Source organism: Pseudophryne corroboree, chromosome 2, assembly GCF_028390025.1.
Source record: "Pseudophryne corroboree isolate aPseCor3 chromosome 2, aPseCor3.hap2, whole genome shotgun sequence".
In the NCBI taxonomy this organism is placed as follows: Eukaryota; Metazoa; Chordata; class Amphibia; order Anura; family Myobatrachidae; genus Pseudophryne; species Pseudophryne corroboree.
The window spans coordinates 965,145,306-965,169,415 of record NC_086445.1 but is presented as its reverse complement, the minus strand read 5'-3'; the positions used below and the strand labels follow the sequence as shown (position 1 = coordinate 965,169,415).

The 24,110-nt window shown below is 43.8% G+C and overlaps 1 long non-coding RNA gene across 1 annotated transcript in view; it reads right to left on the bottom strand.

The window, feature by feature from the left end:
• LOC135050156 (uncharacterized) overlaps positions 1 to 24,110 on the bottom strand; it is an 876,439-nt gene that overhangs the window by 597,971 nt on the left and 254,358 nt on the right. Inside the window, exons 4-5 of the long non-coding RNA XR_010241558.1 lie at positions 14,873 to 14,951; positions 6,612 to 6,666 (exon numbers count right to left, since the gene is read on the bottom strand). This is a non-coding gene — a long non-coding RNA (uncharacterized LOC135050156). The remainder of the gene's footprint in view (positions 1 to 6,611; positions 6,667 to 14,872; positions 14,952 to 24,110) is intronic.

The following is a 24,110-nucleotide window of genomic DNA, read 5'->3' as shown; positions in this document are numbered from 1 at the left end:
AGCAGTATAGAGGCTATAGAAAAGTATATATAATATTACTGTATATCAGTACAGAGCGGAGTAACTGTGACCCATGTGTCCTGACAAGCAGAATAGAAGCTATAGAAAAGTATATATAATATTACTGTATATTAGTACAGAGCGGTGTACCTGTGACACATGTGTCCTGACAAGCAGTATAGAAGCTATAGAAAAGTATATATATTACTGTATATCAGTAGTAGTACAGAGCGGTGTAACTGTTACACATGTGTGTCCTGACAAGCAGTATAGAAGCTATAGAAAAGTATATATAATATTACTGTATATCAGTACAGAGCGGTGTAACGGTGACACGTGTCCTGACAAGCAGTATAGAAGCTATAGAAAAGTATATATATTACTGTATATATCAGTACAGAGCGGTGTAACTGTGACCATGTGTCCTGACAAGCAGTATAGAAGCTATAGAAAAGTATATATTATATACTGGTGGTCCCCAGTCCCCACAATGCAGCACACTGATCAGATATTTGCAGCACACTGAGCACAGATATGGAGCGTTTTTAGGCAGAGAACGTAGATATTTTCAGCACACTGAGCACAGATTATTTGCAGCACACTGAGCACAGATATTTTCAGCACACTGAGCACAGATTACGGAGCTTTTCAGGGAGAGAACGCAGCCACGTCCTCTCCGTTCAATCACCAAAGCACGAGTTAAAATGGCGGCGACGCGCGGCTCCTTATATAGAATACGAATCTCGCAAGAATCCGACAGCGGGATGATGACGTTCGGGCGCGTTCTGGTTAACCAAGCAAGGCTGGAAGATCCGAGGCTGCCACGGAACCGTGTAAAATAGGTAAAGTTCAGGGGAGTTCGGATCTCGAGGAACCGAACCCGCTCATCTCTAATATAGACACAAAAAAAATAAACTAAGTTTGATTACATGCAAACATCAGTTATCTTCTGTAAGCAATGGTAATATACATTCAAGTTGCAAACTGATTGCAAATATCTAATAAAAAGATTGCAGCAACCATATGAATAGTATTATGCATTTCAGTGGGAGGGATAAAGATGCACTCAGCCAATCGGAAGAGGCTGCAGTTTTTTACATCAGGGAACAAGCATCCTCCAGTTAAACGCCTCCTGACAGACCCATATGTATCTTAGTTGTGGTCTTTATAAGATGCATTTGCATGGACTCCACTTTCTATAGTGGGCCTGCTGCAATCCCCATTCCTCTCTTGTTCCGACCCTCCAAATGTAAAAAGAAAATGCCAACTGAGTTTACATACAACTAGAAGAATAATCATTCTTTGTGCGCATGCACAGTACAAACAAATGCCTTCTGTGCCATTCAAAGATGCTTACTCATCAGCCCCATAGTATGCGTTGGACTTAGTTTACTCATGTGCACCGAGGGCGGCCAGAGGAGTAGACAGTTCCCCCGGTGCACTCAGAATCTTCTTCCATAAGGAGGAAGCCGGGCTGAAAATTGTGTCAGTTCCCACAATAAAGATCCAAAAACTATAAGACCACACTGGGACTTTAATGGTGCATGGGCCTATTTCTTAAAAGATGCACAAACTTCTGTTTCCGCATGTGCAATGGGCCCGTTAACCTAAATCATATCTCCCAACTTTTGATTGTTGGAGGTCAGGACAAGCCGCACCGGAGGCATGGTCGCGGCCGAAAGGGCAGTGGAGCCTCAAGTGGAGGGGACGGGGCCTCATGTGTAGGGGGCAGGGCCTCTCATCACGAACCATGTTTTCAGCATTTTGAGCAGCTGGGCAGCCCCAGTCTCCACACCCTGCTCTGATGGCACCTATTCAAGGCAGAGCAGAGCAGCGGTGATCACTGGGTCTCCCAACTGTTCCCCCGCCCACAGGACTCTGCAGCCCGTGGGTGGGACAGTGACAGTGTGTTTAATTAGCGGGACTGTCCCACTGTGTTCGGGACAGTTGGAAGGTATGCTAAATGAACAAACTCCATAGTATCATCAAGCATATAATATACATAGTGCTATCAAGCATACATACTATAATTTGAGTGTTGATATAAAATCTTAGAACCCCACATTTGAATTTGTCGCAGCTCATACACTCATCATGAGTGTTCTTCTGTGACCCACTGTGGAGCTCATGTACTACCTAAACTTTTACATCCTATTGTACACTGGTAGGCAAGGCTTCTTTCCTCTGGTATTGGCACCCCTTCTATTTGTTAGACAGTGGATCACTCTGTGGTCTGTCTCCGTTCCCAGCACTAGAGGCAGCTTCCCTGCTCTAGTGTTTTCCCTCCTAGTGTCAGCTCAGTGCAGGAGGAGGTGCTTAGTGCACAGTCTGAGAGAGTTCTACCTGGGAGAGACAACTGCACTGACGTGTAGCTTCTGCTCTCCTGAGTGTGTGACCTTGTCTACCCCGCATCCGCACCCTGTGTGTATGCAGCCGCACCCTGTGTGTACTGAGACGCTGTGTTACCACTGTACTGCTTCACATGTATACTGTGAGTTCCTGCTGCTGCAGAACATCTTCTATATACTACAACCTGTTATCTCCGTTATCTGAATAAACCAATCATCCTGGTTAAGTGCCGTTGTGTGGACTAACATCCTTATCCAACACCGCAACACTCTGCCAACACTGTTTACCCTCAGGTGTTTTAATTAGCAAGGTTCCTGCATTTCAAATCACACATTGATAAGGGCACGAAACCCCTTAACGGCTGAGGGCCGTCCAATTAAACTTATCCAGTGACATACAATTATACTTAACATCTAAAATAAGTGGACGGCTATTTATTTATAAGTAGTAAACTAATATATCTAATAGAACAGAGTAAAGAAATTAAGAGTATGGTGGCAAGAAAGAATAGCAGTAACAGCTCACACTAAATGCTCTATAGCACAGGTTCTCAAACTCGGTCCTCAGGACCCCACACGGTTCATGTTTTGCAGGTCACCTGTAGATTTTTAAAATGTGACAGTTGGTGATACACAGTGCAGCTGCTGAGTGACATGGAAAACGTGAACCGTGTGGGGTCCTGAGGACTGAGTTTGAGAACCAATGCTCTATAGCAACCCAGCCAAGTAACAACACTAAAACACCAAACAAAGGTATCCACTCAACCTCCACTTGACTACCCACTCGTCCGGATGGTGAGGCTGCCCCTGTTAAGGTGGTCCAGCAGATATTATAACAGTCATCGAAGGTAAGCGCACCCAAACCAATTAGAAAACTCAACCAACAACAGGTAATAATCCGTTCTTTCCCGCCACCGTAACCATCGATCATTTTTAAAAAAATCCACCATCATCAGAGTAAAAAAACCAAAGGGAGGGAGGGAAAAGCTTCTAGAAAAGAGGCTGACCTAACTGCCAGCTCCCTAATACAAATCAAAGACAACCCCTACCCTCTGCACCCTTAGGCTACTAAAACACTGGTTTTCCCATGTCCGCCCCCAGCCTGAGGAGTTTAACCCTCTCCTGTCCTATTTAGTCCTTTCGCTCTACTATTGGAAGGTAAGACCTTGATAAATGTATGATGAAGTCATCTGGTTGCTGTAAATGGGCCCGCATATTTGCGCAAATGTGTGCTAAGAACTTCACTTATACTCCATGTTTATTGCGAGGGTTTATCTAAAATATTCTTAGTATCAGTGTTCTTAGTGCTAGGAGTGTGCGTCTGCATTTCTCTTCCTACTTTTACATCCTTATAAGAGAGAAGATTATTGCTCCATATTCTGTGTAGTGTATCTGTGATATTGTTTCCAGACACCATAACACCAGCTACAGGCCTCATGGATTATTCATATCTACAACAGAATCCATTCTAATCTATAGCAGAATCCATATAATCTAGCATCCAGAGTATCAACTCAGGAACATTAAATGAGGGAATCTCAAATAGTCAGTGACAGAGAACTCTGTTGCATATCTGACCTGTAATTGCCATAACTTGTGGAACAAAGCAGTAGAGAACCCCAGTCCATAGAACATAGATGGGAGCCTTATACCTCAACAACCCCCCTTCTTGCTCAGCCAATAATGCTCACATACCCCAGATATTATACCAGTATGGATCCCAGCCATATTATGCATGCAATATCCACCCTACACCAGGGCTTCTCAACAGATAATGTTCTCAGGACATAATAACCAACCCAATCAGATAGGTCCCTTCACCTCTGAATGATTAAAGAAAACAGCAAAACATGAGGACCGGTACGTGAGGACACTGCCCTAGAATTCCCCCTGTTAATAGTAAATCCTTCATCTCCATCCCCATGATTATTCTTTTACCACATTTGGGTCCAGTCAGCATGAGTTATCCTGCACTAGTTCCTGGCTCCGAGCTCACTCGGAACTAGAGTAAGATACATTAGTCTCAGCTCCACTTAATGCTGCGGTTCCAGGTGAGTTCTCAGGATACACGGATACACAGTTATCCCCCGGAGAATACAACTTAACAAACAAAGTAGCATTAGGGGCATCACTTGCAGCCTTGGGTACCACGTGGCATTTTAATGAAAAGGAAAAAGAGAATAGGTTGTCTGTCAATCCCATTATAACATGACCCATTTAAAGACTGATAGATTTGTCTACTTGGGGATTTCCCAATTTACTTTTGTACTTTTGTCTTCATTATCTTGAGCTGAATTAATTAATTAGCTGATATCAAGAATGCCTATACATCAAATAATTGAGTCCACGTTAAGCCAATACCAGAGAATTAATTATTATTAAATGAGCCTTGGCTGCCATTATAATGTGATCACCTGCTGTCCATTAACTCCTTCTCTGCTGAGGCTCTTCTCACTCCTGTGCTGAGCCCATTTTTCCATGTTTGCACTCATCACATTAAAACATCAATATTAAAAATGTGTTTATACAGTACTCACACAAATCATACCTTTTTCAGAAGTCTTTCTTTTTTCAGAAGATACTACAGGTTGAGTATCCCATATCCACAATACCGAAATATGGATTTTTTGGAGCAAGAAAGTGACACCTTTGATTTCTGATGGCTCAATATATACAAACTTTATTTAATGCACAAAATTATAAAAAATATTGTATTAAATGACCTTCAGGCTGTGTGTATAAGGTGTATATGAAACATAAATGCATTCTGTGCTTAGACTTGGGTCTTATCCTCAAGATATCGCATTATGGTATGCATATATTTCAAAATACAGTAAAATCCATATCCAAAATACTTCTGGTCCCAAGCATTTTAGATATGGGAAACTCATCCTGTATTAATCTCTTTGCGATCGCACTGTGGAAGCCCTCGCATATGCTGTGTGGCCGCAGAGCTTGCGCAATAGTCTGAAAGTCACCCTTTTGCGATTTTTGGACTCATGCATATGAATCTGAATCAGAGGCTTAATACAAAGGGATTTACAATGTGCAGCAATGCCCAACAAGGCCTACCATGTTTTAGAACTAGAAAACCTACCTAATTGAATTATGGGCCATCTGTTTTTGTTTGATACAAGATGTGTGATAGCTGGACATTAGATACCCCCATCTGTGGAAAACTATGTGCATTGTCTTTGTCATTATTACAGGTTTAAGGTACATGCGAGTCCCACTCGCAAAGGGGTTAACCCATAAGATAAGTCCTGTATTGTGGGTGGTCCCACCCCCAATCTAAAGGCTCATACACACTAGACGAGAAAGTAAAAGATCTCGCTCAGAAGGGCCAGTCTGAGCGAGATCTTTTACAATCTCGTCCAGTGTGTACACTCAATGTTGTTAACGATGCGCAATCCCGTGCATCGTTAATGAACCCCTCCCTCATCTGAACACGTACAGACAAGGGAGGTTCTCGTTAACGACAGCCATGACCGTCATTACACCGCCGGCCACCACCCCCCGCCGTCGCTCCTTCCCAGCCGGCATCGGCTAGTGTGTATGCACTTGCCGATGCTGGCATGGCTCTGCTAGTGTGTATGGGCCTTTATTGGGGTGTGGATCATTGGAACGACAGTGTCTAGATCGACAATGTTTGAGTCGACCACTATAGGTCGACAGTCACTAGGTCGACAGGGTTTGAAGGTCGACAGGGGTTCTAAGTCGACATGTTCTAGGTCGACAGGTCAGAAGGTCGACATGAGTTTTTCATGTTTTTTGGGTGTCGTTTTCTCCGTACAGTGACCGGGAAGCCCAATTAGTGCATCGTGTCCCCTCGCATGGCTCGCTTCGCTCGCCATGCTTCAGGCAGGTTACCATTCCCAATCGTAGTCCACGTGGATCGTTAAGTATGAAAAAGTTTTAAAAAATAAATAAAATGTGAAAAACTCATGTCGACCTTTTGACCTGTCGATATAGAAACCCTGTCGACCTTGAAAACATGTCGACCTAGTGACTGTCGACTAATAGTGGTCGACCCAAACATTGTCGACCTAGACACTGTCGATCTTCAGACTGGATCCCCATTATTGTTAGTTCTATTTGTGCATTCAACATAGTTTAGCCACAAATTCAATCTTTCCATAGACAAACACAGGACAGAGACTATAATTTAGGGTGACAATTATTATGTTTTTCTAGAATGGAAAAACGCAGTTAACAAACATTACTGGGATTTTTTTAATCTTTTTGACCGCTGAATGGACTTACCTATAATCATTTATTGTCTTTTCCTTTGAATAATATTATTTGAAGAGTACAGCATCTGTGAAGGAAGGAAATGTGATATAAATGTTCCATTTATGTTTTACTATTGACTAGCTGATAGCCATTAAGCTGTAACATTATCAGCAATCCCCATCATAGTACTGGACGCAGTAATTACCTATACATAACCACTAAGTAAATTATTTACAGGTTGAGTATCCCATATCCAAATATTCCGAAATACGGAATATTCTGAAATACGGACTTTTTTGAATGAGAGTGAGATAGTGAAACCTTTGTTTTTGGATGACTCAATGTACACAAACTTTGTTTAATACACAAAGTTATTAAAAATATTGTATTAAATGACCTTCAGGCTGTGTGTATAAGGTGTATATGAAACATAAATGAATTGTGTGAATGTAGACACACTTTGTTTAATGCACAAAGTTATAAAAAATATTGGCTAAAATTGCCTTCAGGCTGTGTGTATAAGGTGTATATGAAACATAAATACATTCTGTGCTTAGATTTAGGTCCCATCACCATGATATCTCATTATGGTATGCAATTATTCCAAAATACGGTAAAATCCGATATCCAAAATACGTCTGGTCCCAAGCATTTTGGATAAGGGATACTCAACCTGTATTTTATTATTTAAAAAAAATAAGATTTTAGCTGTATTCTGTTAAAATACATAGAGGCAGCTTCAGTGAAACTTTATAGATTGCATTAATTTTGATTATATGTTTTGAAATAATTTATTTACATTTATTTTTGGGCTAGGCCCCTTGATAAATATATATAGTAAATACTGCTAGTGCATGCATTATAATGTACCACAGTGGTTTCCAAACAATTCTGAATCACGGCGCCCTAGAATATCAGAAAATTTTTTCACGGCACCCCTAGGCCAAAAATTTCTTATTGAGAAATTTAGAAAGAAATATTAAATTAAGTAGATCACGTTTATATGTCATCCTTAGGGTCAGTTATGTGGTGAGGGACAAGATTTGTTTCTGATTGTCCACATATTTTATGACTGGCAGCCATCAGCACTGGTTTTGCCTATTATATTGACCATGAATAATTTGCTTTGGTCCTGGACCACCAACCCAGGGCACCCATGCAAGTGTCCCGAGGCACCCCAGGGAGCCACGGCACACAGTTTGGGAACCTCTGATGTACCAGATGAATAACAAAGCACTGTAGAAAATACACCATAGTCCTGTGCAGTAAAAGGTAGCATATGTATAATATACAGTATAATTGTATGGAACGTGGGTGGTCATTCTGAGTTGATCGCTCACTAGCAGTTTTTAGCAGCCGTGCAAACGCTATGCCGCCGCCCACTGGGAGTGTATTTTAGCTTAGCAGAAGTGCGAACGAATGTATCGCAGAGTGGCTACAAAGTTTTTTTGTGCAGTTTCAGAGTAGCTCAAAACCTACTCAGCGCTTGCGATCACTTCAGACTGTTCAGTTCCTGTTTTGATGTCACACACTCGCCCAGCGTTCGCCCAGCCATGCCTGTGTTTTTCCTGGCACGCCTGCGTTTTTCCAAACACTCCATGAAAACGGTCAGTTGACACCCAGAAATGCCCACTTCATGTCAATCACTCTGCGGTCAGCAGTGCGACTGAAAAGCTTCGCTAGACCCTGTGCAAAACTACATCATTCGTTGTGCTCGTATGGCACGCTTGCGCATTGCGCCGCATACGCAGAACAGCCGTTTTTTAGCCTGATCGCTGCGCTGCGAACAACTGCAGCTAGCGATCAACTCGGAATGACCACCATGGTGCCCAGAGAAGGTGAGGCCCCAGGTAGTGGTGCCCGCCGCAGGTTTCCTCTGCACTCCGGTGGGCAAGTGCAACCCTGACTACATCCCTTTATTTATATAGTACATACAAACTTTTGGGAACAAACAAAGTAATAAAACAAGACATAAAAGTAAGAGGGCACTGCTTGCATTCTATAAGAATAATTTATTTTTTTAATAACATTTCCTTATGTAGTTCCAGCATATTCCGTTGTGCTTTACAATTGGAATGTCATTTATACCCCTTTCAGACTAGCAAAAATTTCCCGGGTTATTGCACGTGAACACACATCAACCCAGTATTCTGCTTAGTCTGAAAGGGTCCTAAAGCAAAATCCTGGGTCCAGTATCCAGGCATTTCATCACAGGTCGCGACCTGAGTTGAAGCCGTAATCGACTCGGGATGCGATGCAGTGTGAACGGTAAGCTGGTACCCGGTCTCTGCATAGGAGGAAGTGGTGCTTGGAGATGATCATCTCCAAGCACCGCCTCCTGTAGCGTTGGTGGTGATGCCACCCACTCGGCAATATGCCAGGTCGGGCCGCAAGTCTGAAAGGGGTCTCAGACCAGGTCGCACCTTGGAAGCACCTGTGTACAGATTCCCGGATGTGACCCGGCTCTGCCAGTCAGAAAGGGGTATTAGTAGATGAGGCTAAATGCCACATATTACATATTGGTCCAGACAGACAGGGCTATAGAGAGATTGCCCGAGCCCAGGTAAAGATGGGGGCGTGGCCTAATCATGAGCTATGTGGCAACGCCCCCTTTTATGAAAACCCATGGGGAAAAATAAGTGTTTATGTGCTACAGAGGGGCAGATCCGTGGGGGCACGATCAGTGTGATCATTAACCCCTGTACAGGCAGAGGAGGACACTGCACTCAGTGGCAGCTGCTTCCCTGAAACCTCCACAGCCCAGCACACAGCGACGTGTGCTGGGCTGGGGAGAGAGGCTACAGCTGACTGACAGGTCAGTAGGGGAAGTGAAGGGGGGATGTGGACCCGGGCCCCTTCATGGGGCACTCCAAGAAGCCTAGGCCCGGGTAATTAGTACCCTCTCCACCACCCTTTCGGCGCCACTGCCGACAGAGCGCTATGGGAAAATTGCCTTGTGGGCCATGCAGTGACATTGATCTGGGAGTCAGAGGGAAAATACATACGTTTTAAGTGACATGCGTGGCGAGAAGGGGGGGGTAATCAGCACAGGAAGGACATCATTAAGATCAGCGCCATCACAGGGCAATATTGCGCCCTGGGGGCAGAGGTCACAAAAAGGGGGCTGTGAGCAGGAAATAGAGCTGGGTAGCTCGCAGGTGTATCTCCCGGCTGCAGGCTACCTTTACAGATGCCAATACAGCAGTGACGGTGCCATCCATCTGCCTTGTGCCCTGGGTGATGGCACCGCTTGCACACCCCTAGTTACGACCCTGGAAAATATTTTCTAAAGAGTTGAGCAGGAAATGCTTGAAGGTTTTCAGTATTGGAGAAAGACTTGTTGTACAAGGCAGGGAATTCCACTGCGTCCCAAAAATAGCCCAGTAACCCCAAATGGAAGCAGGTAATGAGAGAGAGGCTCAGCTCTTAGGCTGAGCAGAAGGATTGAGCTGGGAGATGTTTTTATAAGTATTTTATACTGTAGACTGTAAACTATGTGAAACATTAGTCTATATATTGTAGGGGTCAAAATCTGGTTAGGGGAAGACCGGTAAAGAGGGAATTACAGCAGGACGGGAAATGATGTGTGATAAACATGCACCCGCTGGAAATGTTACTTTTATGTAACAGGAATTGGATACAGATTGGATGTGGGGAATAATGACCAGTTTTGGGTCAAGGAAGACACATAGGAAGAGAGCTTGAGTGATAGAGTTTACTGTTTAAATGGCACAAGAATAATGCATCACTGCACAATTCAATTTAACCACACATAAAACATAGTTTTAGTAGAATAATTGCTATTTTCACATCAGTTTACCTCCCTTTACCGGCGTTAAAAAATATAAATAGTATTACACTAAGTATGTTAGCCTGCACTGGATACATGTCCTTCCACATAGTGTGTAGACAAATGAAATAATTGTAGTGTGTACACAAATAAAATAATTGTAGTATGTACACAAATAAAATAATTGTGTGTACATAAATAAAATAATTGGACCATTTTTTTTAATACCATGAACATTTATCCTGTCAAATTCTTTTGATATAGTCCTACAAAAAATATTAACTTCATTATATGGTGCTATATGTAAAAAAAACCAAATGATTATTTTATATCATATAGTAATTACATCGACTATTCCACTTGAACTACTGTATACTTTCCAATGTAATCTACTGTTAGACAATGGTAGGCTCTTGCTTTTCCACTTATGGCTCAGCTGTTTACACTCGTGCCACTGTCACCTGAATGGTGATTATTTTTCAATCTTCTATTTTCCCCTTTTGGACCATAATGTATCTTCCCCCCTTTCTGTACAAATATATGGATCTTTGTGTATAAACATCTCCAATATATATCTCCTACTAATCCAGTCACTTATTCATACAGCAGGGTCTTGTGATTGCCGAGTGTCAGGTACGTCATATTCTGAGATCAGGATATTCCACTCAAAATTGAATTTTCAATGATAGATGGAGTTATCCTAATCATCTGGCCAATTCAATCCTAGAACAGGTCTAATTGTATTTGTTGGATGGGATGCTACCAGGGACGTATCCAGCAGGGGTGTATGGGGAGCTGGTCTTAGGGGCTGCAGTCTGCTGTCTGGAACTCTGCTATAGTGTATATTGTATCAAAAATGAGAGCGCCAGTGGAGACATAATAACATTAATAAAAAAGACTGGGTCCTACATCATGCACTCCGGCCAATCAGTAGCTCCACAGTTTGTAGCCGTACAACTGCCTGCTTCCGTGATCCACTGTCTCAAAACGCACCATCGGATCCCTCTGTGTGACCATCAATCATCTGAGTATCCTTCAGGTTTCTCAGATTTCTGTCTCACGTCTGCAGCCGAGGTCAGTAAATCTGCATTGCCAGGCATAGACACTGAGCTCGGCACTCCCACAAAACAGAGGCCTCCATTTTGAGGAACGGACCCGGTCGCCACCCCTTCCAGCCCCCAAATGCCCTGAGCCTGTCAATCAGGCTGGGGCTTAGGGGTCACTGCAAGGATGCTGGACCTGTCCTGCATATGTGCAGTGTCCCCACCATCAGACTTGTACACTAACCGTCGGGTCACTTAGCGTACAACATTGAATTAGGCCCTAAGTGCAGCAGGCTTCTGCAGTAGTATGGTAGATTAGTGTGAGTGACAGGGGGCTCACCGCCCCTCCGGGCCAGGTATCAGGATGTTTGCAACACTGATATGAAAAAATGTAACACGGTGGCAATATGGAGCTGGGATCTGGTGCGCCTGTTCTTTGAACTTTGAACTCCCTCTCATACCTCCCAACATTCCAAAAGTCTGTGGAGGGATTTCTGTCATGGGCAAAAGGGATACGGCTTCATGCCTGCTAGGTGAATTTTTTAGTGGGTAAGGCCAGCACTCACTGCTTAGCTGCCCTCAATCTTTCCCAGCACTGCGGCATCCATTAATAGCTGCTATGCTGCGCAAAGCAGCAGTGACGGTGCGGGGCTGGGACACTTCCCTGCTAAAATTTGAATGGTTGAGAGGTACCCTCATGTCAAAAGCTGGCTACCCCACTGGATACTACACAACCAGAAGTATTGTTGATTCCATCCTAATAAATGTGCTTTTCCATTCCAGTCGTACAGCCATGCAGTCTCCGAAGTCATTCATTAGCAATAGAAGAGCTCAATGACTTCCAAAATACCACTATCTGCCTCTCCCCATTAGGCTATAAGTTATCACGAGCACTTTCCTTCACTTATACCATCATCCCCTACCCACTGCTAATAATAGCACCAAACCTCTGCAATCGGGTGCCCTGCTGCTTATTTGGTATTATAACTGTTGTGCAGCAATGTTTATAAACCATGTCCATGTTCTGCAATGTTTTGTACTGTATGTCACTTTTTTATTGTTTTGTTCATACGGTTTCTGTTTATGTACTTTATAATGCGCAGCAGACCACTTGTGGTACCATATAAAGGATAATAATAATAATAATAATAATTGGATGCCACTTGCAAAGGAAGAGTCTTTTTTAAGACTATTTGAGTAATAAACATCTTGCCTTCAAACAACTGCCTTCATCTTCATCCACTAGGAATGCGCCAAATGCAATCCTGTTCTCCAGCTGTTCTGGATTACGTCCAGCGTCTCCAAGCTACCAGCACCAACTAGGAGGTGTGGCAGCAGCGTTTCTATGCATACACAGCAGCAAGCAGTATCAGGTGCCGGTGGTAGGAGCCTGAGCAGCAACGTGGATCCATGTGCTGCGGTGAAAGAACCTGGTGGTCGCAGCAAAATACCCACCCACTGTGCAATGGGTGGAATCTGTAACAGGCGGTCCAGGTCCCGTGAGACTCAAAACCAATCTGTGATTGCTTGGCGCAGGCAGCGAGGCGCATCAGGTCACAATTGTGCTAAATAATTCTGTTTTCAACTTGCAACGGGGTGCTGGATGAATCCATCATTGCTCCAGCATAGAGATAGCTGATCTGAAAATCAGCTGCCCTGCAAATCTTTCAGCGGAAGGAGACGTGCAGTAACGGGGGATCCGAATCGATACCTCTTTGCAACTGGGATTCCTTCCTATAGGGAAGTAGAGGCGATGCGGGAACAAACACCATCGGAAGATGCAAATGTTTCTGCAGTCAAGCTCCGAAAATAATGTATTTTCAGTGCTTGAGTCCCATTCTAGTGTATGGAAACAGCAGGCCAGATCGGGAGTGAAAGGTAAGCAGGGGATATCCGTGATATCGCCTGCGTTACCTTTTTAATGAATGGCAATGAGACTTAATTTATACAAAAGCACTGTAGGTTAAAATTTTAATTTTCACCTGTTTTTGCATAAATTAGGCGATGATGTATAGACCACACAGAGTGGTAGAGATCCCATCATTCCTGAGAATGAGAGAAGTGTGGTCAATGTCAATTACAGGTATATCAAATCCACACAACAGTGAATAATTATTATTATTACCAGTTACTTATATAGCGCACACATATTCCGCAGCGCTTTACAGATAATTTGCCCATTCACATCAGTCCCTGTCCCAGTGGAGCTTACAATCTATATTCCCTACCACATGTACACACACACACACACACACACACACACACACACATTCACACTACGGTTAATTTTTGTTATGAACCAATTAACCTACCAGTATATTTTTGGATTGCGGGAGGAAACCGGAGTACCCGGAGGAAACCTACGCAAGCACGGGGAGAATATACAAACTCCGCACAGTTAGGACCATGGTGGAAATCGAACCCATGACCTCAGTGCTGAGAGGCAGTAATGCTAACCATTGCACCATCCGTGCTGCCCCATCCCCCCTTCCTTCCCTGCAGATGACTTTCTCCAAGCTCATAACACAGAATACAGAATATGTGGGGATCTATAACGGTGCAGGACTCACCCCCTTTTTGCCTGTTCATAGCTTCTAATGCCAGAAACTTTGCTTCCAAAATCCTGGGGAGGTTACACCTCTCCTCTGACACTTATGATAAATGTTTCCAGTTGTGCACTGAAAGCCTCTAACGCAGCGGTTTTCTCAAACCACATCCGACTCTGCATAATAACCCACCTATCAAAACGTATCATGAGTGATTGAGTGGATAAAATCTATAAGGCATAGCTGTTCATCTCTACTGAATGGATGTCATTACAAACAGCTGCACTGTATTTATATGGTCTATACCGCTAACTTGGAGTGATTGAGTGGTGCACGCCTAGATTTACACAACAGATTACAAAAGTCATCATGATTTGTTAACAGCATTCATTTCTGCATTTGAGATGCTTGCATATAAATCCCTCAAATCACTGCGATTGCCACCAGCTAGTGAAGGAGGGTCAGTTAGGTTTCACAGTGGAATGAGGGTCTTAGTGCGAGTGGTATGCAGTGGAATGTCTAGAATAACACAGAGGCCTACTCGGAGGGGCTGGGGAAGAACCAAGCCTTAAATGTTTTACATTTCAGTAGTATAGCCAAACAAACAGTCTTATAGAATAATAGAAACATGAAAGCAGCTGGGATTTCACTGCGCTGTCCTGTATTCTGGCATGTTAACGCTTATGCTTAAACTGCACCTTTCTCTTCCACCTTAGCCGATGTACAGATGTGCTATGTACAGAGTACGCCATTCAGATTGCAAGTCCTGCTTTTTTAATTTAGATTTATTTCGCTTAACCCCAACCACGGAAATCCGAGCGCTACCGTTGAATTCCCCGGCATTACATTCGTGTGACCGAGTAAGGGGGCTCTGTGCGCTAAGGTTAAATGTTGCAAAACTGAATAACTTACTTGCATGTTGCTTCGCTGGCAATTTCCTCTGAGAGTGGGTGGTAGGTTAGGTACGGGCATCAATCATTAAGTATGCAAACTGCAAAAAGATGGAAATCATACACATTCAAATTTATAACAATAATATGTGTTTTCAATTTCATTTTCAACAGATGAGAATTAATGGAAATAGGAGGGGGGGTGGAATAAATGACATTTGATAGAGCTGTGGTGCAAAACCGTATTTAGGTGCATGGCGGTATGGGAATTTATTAGAGACTTTACAGGGAGTGTGTTGTGAAATGTATGAGTAACCAGAGAGCCACAAACCTCCATTTAAGTGGACTCTCCTGTGCAGGCACAGCCGGTCTGGTCAACTGGCAAATACCGAACTGGGCGATAGTCTATTGTGCTGCTATGGCCATCTGGAGACCTGGCCAAGTATCTCCACCTCTCAGCACCCTGCTTGGTTGGTATGCTTAGACAGAGCATGCCTGTGTGCCCACACTGAACAATGCCAGGGCCAATTTTTATGCACAGTCCGTCCCTGTTAAACTTCCTGGACTGATCTGCTGTCAATGCAGCAATTCTTGGGTAAGTGATTGGGGAGGAAGTTAATCAACGGGCTATAAATCCAAGTTATGGCCACAAACCTCCGGCAGCAGAGAGAGGGTCTGAATATTTACCTAGAACTGGCCATGCTATTCATAGAATGTTCAGTCTGACAATTATTTTATGCTTTTTGCAGATGATACAAAGATATGAAACAGGGTAGACACACCGGGAGGGGTAAAACAAATGATTGATGACCTAGGTAGGCTTGAGAAATGGTCAAGAACGTTGCAATTACAGTTTAATGCTAAAAAAATGCAAAATCATGCACTTGGGTTTCAAAAACCCAAAGGCTAAATATAATAATAATGGCAGTATAATGGAAACTACTGAAGAGGAAAGGGATTTAGGAGTCACTATTTCAGGTGACTTAAAGGCAGGTAAGCAATGTAACAAAGCAATAAGGAAGGCAAGTCAGATGCTTGGTTGCATAGGGAGAGGAATCAGTAGCAGGAAAAAAGAAGTAATACTAATAATGCCACTGTATAGGTCATTGGTGCGGCCCCATCTGGAATACTGTGTCCAGTTCTGGAGACCATGGGGCTAATTCAGACCTGTTCGCTCGCTAGGTTTTTTTTGTAGTCCTACGTTCGCATAGTCGCCACCCATAGGGGAGTGTATTGTCGCTTTACAAGTGTGCAAACGCATGTGTAGCAGAGCTGTACAAACAGATTTTGTGCAGTCTCTGAGTGGCCCAGAACTTGCTCAACCGGAATTGACGTCAGGAACCCACCCTGCAAATGTTTGGACACGCCTGCGTTTTTCCAAACACTCCCAGAAAACGGTCAGTTACAACCACAAACGCCTTCTTCCTGTCAATCTCCTTGCGATGCCCGCACAAACCCATCGCTGAGCAGTGATCCGCTTTGATGCGCCTGCGCATTGCGGTGCATACGCATGCGCAGTATAGACCTGATCGCCCACTGTACGAAAACGCAACTTATCGATCAGGTCTGAATTAGGCCCCATATCTCCAGAAGGATATACATACATTAGAGAGTGTACAAAGAAGGGCAATTAAAATGGTGCATAGCCAACATCACAAAACGTGCCCATAAGAGCTAAAAGATCTTATGTATAGTATGGAGGAGAGAAGGGAAAGGGGGGACATGATAAAAACTTTCAAATACACCGAGGGTCTTAACAAAGTTCAGGAGGGAAACATTCTTCAAAGGAAGAGAAGTATTAGAACTCGAGGACATACACTGAGACTGGAGGGGGGAAGGTTCAGGGAAAACTTAAGGAAAAATTACTTTACAGAAAGGGTAGTGGATAAGTGGAATAACCTCCCATCAGAGATGGTAGAGGCTAAGACTGTAGAGCAATTTAAACATGCTTGGGATAGGGATATGAATATCCTTGCAAAGAACTAAGGTACAAAAAGGGTTGAGATTACCTAAAGGATATAAAAAGGGGCAGACTAGATGGGCCAAGTGTTTCTTATCTGCCGTCAAATTTTATGTTTCTATGTTTCTATCATGGTCACCAACTGGAACTAATTTCCTGTTGCAGCATTCTAATTCAGATTTTATGCAAAATACAACTTCTCTTGTTCTTCATGCTGGACGAAACTATTGGTATGTGATCATACTCAGTAAACGTAAAGATAAATCAAAAAGGGGGAATGAGTAATGTACAGTATTTTGATCAAATCCATCTACTATATCTTCCACTGTCCCGATTTAGGTGAGGCTGTCCAGATTACCATACCTCATGAGGGGCAGGTCTCCGTCCGAAAGCAAGTGGTCTAGGCAGAAAGGGGTGAGATTTCCATGAATCGGGGTGAGGTTTGGATAGATTGTGGGTTGGGTTTACTATGTCCCACATGTGTAAGCATTGGAAGATATGATCTAGCACTCTATGGGCCTAATTCAGCATGGATCGTAGATGTGCGAAAAAATCTCACATCTACGATCCATTACACTGACATGCGGGGGGAACGCCAAGCACAGGGTAAGTCCGCCCCGCATGCCGGATCCAGCCCCCCTGCACACATGCAAAAGCATTGCACGCCGGCGATGCTTGTGCATGTTCAGGCCGGTAGCCCTCTGCCTACGCAGCCTAGCTGTGAAAGCAGGTGGCTACCCACCATGTTTAGGGTCTCAGCTGCCCGCCCTGCAAAGGCCTGAGTTGTCTCAACCGCGCCCCCCCCCCCCCCCCCCAATGCCCAGTGCCCCTTAAACACTGCAGCCTCTGGCTGTCAATCAGGCAGAGGCGTTCGCACAAGTAAGATGCCATCACATCTCAGTGTGCGCACACACAGTGCGGCTTCTGCGCGTGCACACACTGCACAGGGCATCAGCAGCATTCCATGCTGAATTAGGCCCTGGGGGGTCATTCCGAGTTGATCGCTCGCTGCCGTTTTTCGCAGCATAGCGATCAGGCTAAAATCCGGCAGTTCTGCGCATGCGTATGGGCCGCAGTACGCACGCGCTAAGTACTTTCACACAAAACTATGCAATTTTACACAGGGCCAAGCGACGCTTTTCAGTCGCTCTGCTGATCGGTGTGTGAGTGACAGGAAGTGGGTGTTTCTGGGCGGAAACAGACCGTTTTCGGGGAGTGTGCTGAAAAACGCAGGCGTCACGGATAAAAACGCAGGCGTACTTGGGGAAACGGGGGAGTGGCTGGCTGAACGCAGGGCGTGTTTGTGACGTCAAAGCAGGAACCAAACAGTCTGCAGTGATCGCAATCTAGAAGTTGGTCTGGAGCTACTCAGAAACTGCAGGAAAAGATTTTTGAGCAGTTCTGCTAATCTTTCGTTCGCACTTCTGCTGAGCTAAGATACACTCCCAGAGGGCGGCGGCCTAGCGTGTGCACTGCTGCTAAAAGCAGCTAGCGAGCGATCAACTCGGAATGAGGGCCTATGTCCCTTGCCTTGCTTGCTGTAGCGCTCTGGTTTTCTGACATCTACCGAGGAATCATCAGCATCATCATGCATGGTTTGTTATCTCGTACTATAGAAGATTAAATATTGTTCCTAGTGGTGTTATGATCTGTGGCAATACCACTCTTCCTTTAGTGTTTAGTGTTGGTTCCTGTAGTATTACTTCTGCTGGTGCTCCTAGCACTCCATGGTTGTCTCTCTGCAGCTGCAGGTAATTGGCTAATGAGCTGCACCTGTTACTCCTGTTAATTACACAGGTTCTCTGCGCTCTCAGATCATCGATTCATGTTACCTGAGACTAAGCTCTTGCGGCCATGTGAAGGCTTATTTGCTGTCCAGCTCAAGTTACCAGGATCTATCCTGTTCCTGGCTTCCAGTTCAGCTCCCAAGCTGCTCAGAATCACCATTAGTGCTCAGCGTCCTGCCTGCTCCTAGTCTGCAGTCATTCCAACTTCACATTGGGGGCCATTCAGGTGCGGTTGGATTAGCTAATAGCTATGTGATAGCGCTGTATGTAGATTCAGCAGGAGGCGTCTATTACATGCAGACACCTCCTGCAGCAGTAATGATTCGACCTACGTCCTAGGGGGATGCGGTCAATTTACCTACAATCAAAATCCCAACGGTCAAAATACCGACAACCGTTGACCGACGGTCAAAATCCCAGCAAGGTCAAAATACCGACATTTAAAATACCGACAAGGTCAGAATACCAACATTTAAAATGTCCACAAGTCAAGAAGTCAACATGAGTTTTTCATAATATTTTCATTGAAACCGACTTGTTCATACTTTACCATCTCAGTGGTCCTGGAGGAGGAATATAATAGTGTGCAGCGAGCCATGCGAGGGGATGCCGTACACTTATACGGTGTCCATGTCGACCTATGTTGACATACACACCATGTCGATTTTTTGACCTGTCGACATTTTAAAGGTCGGTTTTTTTTACCTTGTCGGTATTTTGACCTTGTCAGGATTTTGAACGTCGGTCAATTGTTGTCGGTATTTTGGCCGTCGGGATTTTGATTGTGTGTATTTCATACTAAACCTGTCCTGGGACGCTGCATCGGATCAAAACACCCACCATCAGGCGGCTTGCAGCATTCATGGTTCCGCGCAAGGTGCCTGTCGCAGAGATCAGGATATGGAGATCCCTGTCCTCCTCCCACCCCCTAAACAGCGGCGACATGCCTCCGTTTGTCCAAATGGAGCCCATCGCCACCCCCGAGACGGCATCAGACTGTCAATCAATGACAGTCTGATGCCGGCCTGCGTTCAATGCCGCAGGACCAGTTCTGCATGCTGACTGACAGACAGCCAATAGGATTTTTGCTATTATCGAAAAACAACTAAAGTCATTAATATAACAGAATATAACAATATAACGGTGACTTAAATGTTCAAAATCAATTAATGTAATTGCATCCTCCACTCTCTAGCTGCCAGACTCTGAGGAAGGCTGTCACTTGCGTTATATAGTAGAAATTGCAGATAAACTGGGGAAATGGGGCTTAACATCTGATAGATGGATTCTTAATTCACCATACTTCTCTGTTGTGTGCTGGATTCAATTTCTGTGTTGTAAAGTGAAAACAATTGTCACCATCTGCCAATCAGGAAACCATTACAAGTTCTCTCAAGTCTCATTAATCACGGCTGCTATTGTTATTACTGTACATTGTTTCCCTTTTGTTTGTATTCTTTATTGTACAGTTAAGTGGGTACAATGTGAGTTGTTGCCCCTAGCAACCCATCATATATTTAGATAACTTAGAAAAATAAATGATATGTACCAAGACGACTTGGAAATTGCTTCCCTATTCTCTTCAATAGTAAAACAAAACAAAAAAGGACTATGCACTGTACAATGGAGATTTGTTACATACAAGAACACGTCACCATCTTCATCTATTGTACCTCTTTTGCTTTCAACACTGTAGATCTACCTATAACACATCTTCCCCTACACCCACATAATCTGATCCCGCGAGGCTCTGTACCTGGCTCTCTACTGCTCTACACCTCTTCACTTGGGGAATTAATTCAATAAGATGATCTCCAGTAACACCCTTATACTGATTACATACAAATCTATTTAAACCTATAGTGTCTCCTGTTGGAAATGGAGGGACAACAGTAGATATTGGAGATATCTGCTGCGATCCCTCCATAGTACATTTGGGGATTTTTAATATTTGGAGGTATCACCCGAAAATGGGTATTTTATTATAGGTATATTATTTGATAAATAGGTCCCTAAGTCCTGTTATCACCTTAGAAATGTTTCCAGAATGCACCTTTTCCTTATACAAAATGCTAACAAAACTTTTAGCCGCTCTCACATCATCTCCCACCTTGACTACTACAACCTCCATCAATCTGATATTCTACTCACTAATCCATCTATGCTTCGATACATAAAACCACAACAAGACTGATCTTCCTCTACTGTGACTCCACATTTGCCCTATTTTCTTGTCTGCATTGATATGACTGTCCCTGTTCTATGTATATCCTGTTTTCCCTGCTCTCCGGCTCTACGTAGCACTTACAAACCAACAATAGTAATGTACTAAGCTTCAATATCGGGTTATGGCTAAACTGTAACTACTGAACCTATTAGCCACCCATTCCCATCTCCAGACATAACTACCCATCATAGCTGACTCAGCTTTCTGGAGTTCCTATTACATGTCCCAAATTTTGCCTACCAAGGTCATACTCTCACTCCTGCCCCATACATCCTTCTACCTTTACAATCGCAGCAACAAAAAACTCATTATAATAACACATGATAAATGTCCCATCCTACAGATACTTGGCTCCCATTATACAAGAAAACACATAGTTCCCCACCTCTTACTCTGAGAGCAGTTACTGCCGGCTACTAATACTCTCCAACCATCAATCTTGTCCAAGCAAGTCTCTTCTTCTTTCAGTTAAAAAACAAATAAAGGGGGAGATTCAAATGTTTGAAAAGTCAGTTGGGAGTCTGATTTCCTATCTAATAGGAAAAAACAGACACCCAACCGACTTTTCAAACATTTGAATTCCACCCATAATGTCTTTGATTACCATTAATTTTGGTAACACTCGGGGTCTGATTCAGCGTTGCACGCTAATTGCACGCAATGCTGATAGGAGCGCAGTTGTCCATTGTTTTAAGTACTGGTCATGCATTAGAGTCACACTGCACATACTTCCCAACTGTTACCGTACCATGGGGCATATTCAGAGATGGAAGCAATAGCGCAGCTGCTGCCTCATCTTTGTGGGCAGGGGCTGTGCTAAAATATGTAAAAGCTGCAGGAGGCGTATTGAGTAGAAAGATCCCAACTGTAAGCTTGTGTGATCCGCTGCTGCACCCGAAGACGCTTCATAAGACTATTTGCGCGACCATCTGTCATCGGCGTAATATTGATGTTTCCAGGGCCTGTGAAGTTGCGTCAAAAGATGCATACACTGGCTTGGGTGTGCATCAAAAATGGGGCAGACACACCCCTATTTTCGATAACGCTGCTTGTCGCCGCCCCATCCATTCCTCCAAATGGCCGTAGAAAGTGAATCATGCCGCAGCTTAGGCGGCAGTGCAGGTGATATCACAGAAGGAGTTCTGCACATGCGGAGTGTGACTTCTGCGCATGTGCCTATCTCTCACCATTGGATATATACGTAAAACATTAAGACAGAGAATGAACTTGTACGTGTGGGAGGAGTGTGGATTTTAGTGGGTGTTCCTGGGAGGCAGGTCTATACTCCCCATTTGAAAGAAGGGCTGATGCTCCAGTCTAGCCACACAGAGAAACCTGGGCTGGTTGAGCAGCGTAGCCTCCCGGCGCTCTGTCTGGCCACCTGCGAACAGAAACACGGGAGCGTGCCACAAGCCGAGCCCCCTTGACTCATAGCACACCCCCTTAAGGCGTGACCTTGTCCTCTTTACGAGCGTGCATGCACAGCACACTGCCTGGGCTGATTAAGAGCCCCAATCCATCCCCGCTGGGAGGTAACAGGCAGGAGGCTGCGCAGACATAGGTGTGTCACGGGTGTGTTACTGACATTGGCTGCACAACCGCTCACAGTACACAATACTCAGATGAAGAAACTGCACCTGCCATAGTGCAAGTTTTGATGGTGCACCGATATTGTGTGTAAAGACGCACAGAGACGCATATGCACTACCACCCACATAGGCGGCCATACTCAGATGAAGAAACTGCACCTGCAAGTTGCGATGGTGCGTCTGGTGGTGCACCTATACGGGTTAGCCCAGCCTCAAGATGCTGCAAGTGGGCATCTCAGTTTTGCAGAAATCGGCTGCGGAATTAGCATAAAGATACAGGCGCGGCTGCGGGAAAAGATGTATCAGACGCAGCTGCAAGAGACTCGACTTGAGGCCCACCTTCTGTTTCATCATGAAAGCAAACAGCATTTCCCAATAGATAGTAAAAAGACCAGTCAGACAGTTATTCAACAGAAAACATTCCCGTATCCTGAACAATGAACAACATACGGAAGAGGTAGGATACAAAGGGACAATACTGCTTAGCGAGGGGGACAAGTAAATCTTTCAGAAGGGAAAAATCCTGAATGTGAGAATACGGCCATATTGTTTCCTATAACAGCTTAGCTAGGTGAACTGAGGCAAACAGGATCCAAAATATTACAGAGCGGAAATAACAGGATGTGAATGTGGGAAAATGACTGTCCAGACAGGATGAGTTTATGGGACCTGTTTTACGAGAGATTTAGCTTTTCTTAGACATAGTTAAACATAAGTATATTACTAATGCGTTACAACCTAGGACTAGAAATCCACGTGTGGGGAAAACACATGGGTCTTTATAATTATATGGCCTTTCCTTTAAAAAAAAAAGTAACAAAAAACCTAAAGCCGCACGTCTGGCGTAGAGAATGGAAAGGTCCTGTCAGGTGTAATTCACACAGACAGGACCAGACTTCTAAATCTGGATAAGAACAGGAACCTTGACAAACATGCTCTTCTCAAACTGAAGGATCTTACGTGAAACGAAGAAGTTACTGTGGCTCATTATTTATGGAGAAATTCATTTTGGTTTCAACAAACATTAACAGGCAATATTGATTTCTCCTTTCCTTTTTATTGTAGACCTTTCCTCTCTACGTAAATCAAGACTGCGATATATACCGTTCATCTGTCGCCTACAGGGGATATATATATATATATATATATATATATATCAAAAGAAAGGATCTGATGGCGCTAAATTATCACAAAACACATATGCTGAAACTAGAGATGAGCGGGTTCGGTTTTACTTGGATTTACTCAGATTTACCCGAATCTCCTTATTGGCTATCGGACGTCACGTGTTTTGGTTAGCCAATAAGAAAAATCCAGAAAATAAGAAATGGCGATAATTCTGGCGTAAAGAGCCGAGTAAATCCGAACTTGCTCATCTCTAGCTTAAATACCACCTAGAATATCATAGATTCGTAGACATAATTAAAAAGACGTTGATTTTATTAATTATTAAAAGAATCCCAAGACAAATATAAAAACATTGAGAAGCATCCATATACAATTTAGACAAATGGAACATCCGATCATCACAATACAGTCATATATTCACGGGTTTTGTCTTAACGACTTTCTCAGGGGTAAATCCCAAATCTGAAATGGAGAGAGGTATGAGCAAAATTACGTCAAAAAACCTTCCTCCGAAGTGATCAGCCTAAACTGAGGTTCGATTGTAGAATATAGCTAAAAATGTCTTGTTA